This window comes from Hakea prostrata, chromosome 3, assembly GCF_041222555.1.
Source record: "Hakea prostrata isolate BN-2017 chromosome 3, UWA_Hpros_2, whole genome shotgun sequence".
NCBI classification, from domain to species: Eukaryota; Viridiplantae; Streptophyta; class Magnoliopsida; order Proteales; family Proteaceae; genus Hakea; species Hakea prostrata.
Window position 1 is genome coordinate 64,407,856 of NC_142602.1, and position 5,809 is coordinate 64,413,664.

The window sequence follows — 5,809 nt, forward strand, 5'->3', positions numbered from 1 at the left end:
TTCGGTTGGCTGGACTTTAAATGAGGTGGCTCTAGAGGTTTCCCACTCCTTAATAAAATAACCTTGCAATGCTCTTTGCCTTCACGCCTAGGATTTTCTGTGTCACTTGGCAATGATCCTTGAGGTCGGTTGCTTAAAGCATTAGCTAGCTGCCCAACTTGATTCTCCAAATTTCTCAATGAAGATGCTTGACTCGAATAATTGCATCATTCTTTGCCATATACTCCTTCAATAGAAGCTCTATTGATGAAGAAGGTTCCATAGGCTGAGTCTTCACTTGCTGTTGAGCACTTGGAAGCTGATAAGGTCGAGTTGGGATAGAAGATGGGCCTACATTCTGTCCTTGACCATTCCAAGAGAAGTTAGGTGCTGCCTCCAACCAAGATTATAGGTGTTGGAATATGGGTTATTAGCTTTGCTGAAATTACCAACATAGTAGGCTGATTCTGGGTTAGATGGACAACTATCAAAGACATGCTCCCCACCACAATATGTACAAGAGACTGCTGGATTTTGTTGAGTTTGTACAGCTACAACCGAGTTTACAGATTTTAGCACACTAGTTAGGGATGACACTTGTTCAGTTAAGGCTGTCACTGCATCCAACTCATAAATTCTTGCCACTATCTTATTTGGCAAGCAGCTCTTTTAGCTGGCCATTGGTAGTTTTTGTTGGCCATCCTCTCCAAATTCTCATACGCCTCATTGTAAGACTTTGCCAATATAGCCCCATTTGCTGATGCATCCACTATGGACCGAGTTTGTCCACTTAAACCATTGTATAAACCATTGTAGAAAGTCTCCATTTGAATCCAATAAGGAATGCCATGGTGAGGACATTTACGCAAGAGCTCCTTAAATTTTTCCCATGCCTCATACAAAGATTCACTATCCAGTTGTTGAAAACCAGTGATATCATTCCTGAGCTTGGCATTTTTTGTTGGAGGGAAGTACTTCATCAAGAACTTCTCTACTAAACATTCCATGTGGCTACTGATTATGGAGGTAAGGAGTTCAACATGCTCTTGCTCTATCCCACAATGAATAAGGGAATATCTTCAATCTCAAAGCTTCTTCAGTTTCTCCAGGTATCTTGAAAGAATCACTTACTTCCATGAAGAGTCTAAGATGGAGATGAGGATCTTCTGTCAGCAACCCACTGAATTGTCCCACAGTTTGAAGCATTTGGAACATCACCGGCTTAAGTTCAAAATGTAGTGCTTAAATATCTGGCCGTACTATGCTTGAATTCAGCTCATGTAACGTGGGGACAGCATATGCTCTGATAGCCCTATCTCTATCATCACCCTCAGCTGCCATATTATTCTCATTATTATTCAACCCATTTCTCACTTGCTTCAGCCATTGTTGGAACTAACTGCTAAGCCTCACTGCTCCCTTCTTCTAGCTTGAAATGTCCTTTCTATTTTGAAGTCAAAGGGTACCAACTCTTGATCAGGCAGCGTGTTCATACAAGGGTAAAAACACCTCTGAATAAAAGAAAACTAATATCAAAGTATAGAAATTTCAGTAGATAAAATAAAAACTTACTTCTACACTAATTATTAATGACAAAATTCCCCGGCAATAGCGCCAAAAACTTGTTGCTTATATCTCAAGGTATTACGCAAGTGTACGTATCGCAATCAAGTAATAAATGATAAGTAAAGTATCAATCCCACAGAGAATTCTATCATTAACTTTCAATGTAAAAGTAAAACTGATTTAAACAAGATTAACAAGATTTGTGATTGACTAACTAAATAACCAAATGACAGGTAATTCAACTAAAGAACTAAAATGGAGATTGAACAATAGAAGGAACTTAGTGAGTGAAAAGAGTGTTGGGAATCAAATTTTCATTCCCCTGAATTTTATAATGCAAATACTAAAGTAATACTACAACCCCAAAATATATCAAGAACCTGGAATGAATGGCAATATAGTATTTTCCAATACACATATGCTTAGCATCCTAATTCAACATCTGCATATTCCTACGAAGAATTGAAATCTGAATGCAATTTAAACCCAATCCCAATCATGGCAATGTGAGGTAATTGGGTATTCCTACCCAACCTACTAATTAGCACAAACTAATTAAAGATTATGCTAACTCACACAATTCAACAAGCACCTAGACTGCATTAACTTTTCAGTTAACTCAATCATAGCAATCGTTCTTGAAAGATTCATCAAGAACCGAAATTAATCAATATATATCATGCTGAATTCATTGACAAAAGGTTGTATTGCAGTAAAACTAAAGAACACATGATAGTTACATCTCAAAATTCAGGTTTAAGTACTACTATCATCCCAACACAACACAAGTTTAGCCCATAACAGACATTAACAACACAATAGTAGTTATAGTTAACATTAGGCAAGAAGATGAGAAGATAAAGTTATAAAAATGAAAAGAAACTAAAGCTTCAATGCTTCCACAAGAGCTCCAGCCTTCTTCTCTAGCAGATCATCTTCTCCAGCATCCTTCCCTTGCTTCCGCACGGGTCAGTTCTGCCTCCCCTTGCTTCAGCCGTGTCCTCTATTCCTTAGCCGTGTATTCAATGTCCCTCCTCCTCTTGCCTCTCTTCTCTTTCTTCCATAAATGCATTCAATCATTAGGTTAGAATCTGGCCATAGGATTAGAACTTTCCTCCTCAGATCAAGGGCTAAGAACAATCATGCATTTACAAGAGTAATGTCTTCTTAAGTTAGCCCCTTCTGGTCATTTCCACTTGAATTGGATCTAAGAATATTCTGCTCCATCTTGATGCAACAAACTCTACAACAAAGTTAGAGGATAGATTCTTCTCCTATTATGGCTCTTTACCTACATTTTTCAAGAGAAAGAGAAACATTCAAATTCATCCACAAATCTAAAGAGAAATTCATGTAAGAGTGACAATAATGCCCTATACAATATGCAACATGATAAGACTCAATAAGACAACATCTAATGAATACTAATACTAAAACAAAGATAGAATATTCCTAAATTAAGCTTTCTCAAGTATAAAGTTACCAATCTTAACTCTATTTCATAGTGTGAAATCCAGCCCAAACCTAGCCCGGGGCACCCTATTTGGTTTTGGTGAAGAAAGGCTTGTTTGATGTTAGACCCTGAAGTTGGACCTTGATTTCAGTATTATTACCTTGAGAGCCTTAGGAAATCATGTCCGATCTTTCCCTTTGTGTAGATCCATGTCCCGAAATGATGAAAGTTGTCCTTGTGGGACCTCTTTATGGAAGACATGGTGTTTGACCCGAAGTGGGGAAAATAGAGACTTGTGGACCCTTTTGATTAATGATTTGGTGTCGGAGCCCAAGCCCTTGGACATTGTCAATGATGCCCCTCACTTGAGAGCATTGTCAGTGTTAGTTTTGAATCTGCAGTCTGAAGAAGGTGAGCTTATTTGGTGGACCTAATGAAATCCCGTGCTCGATCTGAAGATATTTCCCAAAACTAGACTTCTTGATGGACTTGTAGAAGAAAACCCCACTCAATTTGACCTTGTATAGCCTTCCGAGTCCTTGTCCGAAGTTGCTGAACTATGTCTGGCCAATCCTGCCTGCGCATCGAAGAAGATTGAATTAGTTGAAGCACCTAATGAACTCCCGTGCTTAATCCAAAAGTATTTCTGGAAACTAGACTTCTTGATTGACTTGTAGGAGAAAACTCCACTCAATTTTTATGGCCCTCCGAATCCCTGTCCGAAGTTGCTGTTCATGCCTTGGTCGACTGGCCAGTCAATCAGCCACTCGACCAGCAGTAATGAAATTCAAAAATTCACAAAATTACTTCCCATTTTGACCCGACCTTTTTGGAACTCGTGAATGAAGGTCTACCCAAATCATTGGCATTCCAGAGAACGAAAAGTGTCACACTCTTGGGCTTTCCTTGGTGTTTGTGAAGATCTTTGATTCCAATCATTAGTTTTACACCTCAATCATCAACTCAAGGTATGGATTCTCTTCTTCTTCTTCTAATCTACTCAATCTCCTATTAATTTCTACTCTTGAGACCATGGTTGAAGTGCTGCAACCTTGCAAACACTTAACCATGAGTTTCCCTCTTTCAATTCCATGATTATCACCCCACTCTTGCTATGTTATGCTCCCATTAGGATTGCTTGCATTTCATTGCTTTGATTCCTTTCATTTCAACCTATTCTTGATTCAAAACTCATATGTAGGTGCATGTTAGGTCTAGATTATTATGAATTCATGATTCTAATTTAATTCTTAACATTCACTTGATTGATTCCCATCATTCTTTACGATTTCAATCAATTCCAATTCGATTCTTGATATTTAGCATAAAGAACATAGGGTTTCAAATTGGGGGTTTCCAATTGGACCGTTGCATTTTCATGAAATTTGGTGTGTAGTGTCCTCATATTGTTAATCATGCTCTCCAAATTTCGTGTCGATCGGAGCACCAGAAGGTCAGTTTCGGGCCAAAGCACAAATTATGCCCATTGTTAACAAGTCTTGGTCGACTGCCTTGGTCGACCGACAGTCGACCAAGCTAGTCAACCAAGAGATGTTAACCTCCCTGTACTTGGCCGAATTGCCTCTTTTGACCTCCGATTCGATTGTTTTCTTCTCTGATGTTACTTGTATGTTGTCTAGGGTACCAACACTGATTTTTGGGACTATTCTTGGTGATCTTTGATTTTATTTCCGACTCGATTAAGGTAAGGATGGTTATCTCCATAAACACATAGGCTATGAACTTATGTTTTGGTGTTTATACTTAGTGAACATAGTCTCTTAATTGCTTTTGAATATTATAGGACTGCTATACATGTTTTAGAACTGTAGTAATGCGATTTCATACTCTCTTGTTATAATGAGTTATCATTCTTATACTTGTACATATGATGGATCAGTTTGATGTTATGATTTAACTTTTATCATGATGATGTATCAAATGTATGAGATATGATGGACTTGGGTATGTGATTGCCAAGGTATAACTTGGGATTGGGGAGTGTCGTATTGACACTTCTGTCCTTGGGCATCGGAGGGAATAGTATGGGATATTCTCCGAAGATGTCCATCGACACTTTCCCGAGTTATTGGATGACATACATAGAATTGTCTAGGTGTATGGTTAGGATTATCCTTGTTGTATTAGACCCGAATCGGAAGGGTATTGAGACCGAACGACCTGTGGTAGAGCATGGTTGATGGGCGCTCAAGACCGGTAACCACTCCGTGCGAGGACTTAAACCATACTACGGATACCCAAAAGGGGCCATTTATTGGTAGGGTTGCAAATGGATAGACCTGGGCTCACGAGCGCTCAAGATCGGTAACCAACTCGTGAGAGGACGTGAGAGCTTCCCGTTTACCATTTGTGGATGACCAATAGGGTAGATAAGTCCGTAGTCCAAGTTGGTCGGTGCCCATAGGATACGCTGACTCTAGTGTGAAGGATACGGAACCGAGTTGGTCAGTGCCATAGGGAAATTATCCGGATCTGACATGATACGACTGAGTAGATGACTTGCATTGGGCTAGGCTACGCCGTGACATGCGCCAATACTTATACCAATGGAGATGTGAGAGAGTGGTGACTTAATCCCCAACCATGGTTTTGATGAGGACTTTACCCAATTACCCCGGGAGACCCAAGATATCATGTATGATTGAGGGGGAGTGACAGACGACCTAAAGAAGTATGGTGTTATGACTTAAAGCATGTCTACCTTAGAGACCAGCATTCGTAGAGTTAGAACCATACTTGCATCATGTGTTTCATATCATATTGCATCATGTTATGGTTTGTATCATATGG

The 5,809-nt window shown here is 39.4% G+C and overlaps 1 non-coding gene across 1 annotated transcript; it reads left to right on the forward strand.

The window, feature by feature from the left end:
* Window positions 1–822: 822 nt before the first annotated feature.
* LOC149022754 (small nucleolar RNA R71) lies at window positions 823–929 on the forward strand. Its single transcript, XR_016172576.1, has one exon. It is a non-coding gene; the product is annotated as a small nucleolar RNA R71 (small nucleolar RNA).
* Window positions 930–5,809: the final 4,880 nt, after the last annotated feature.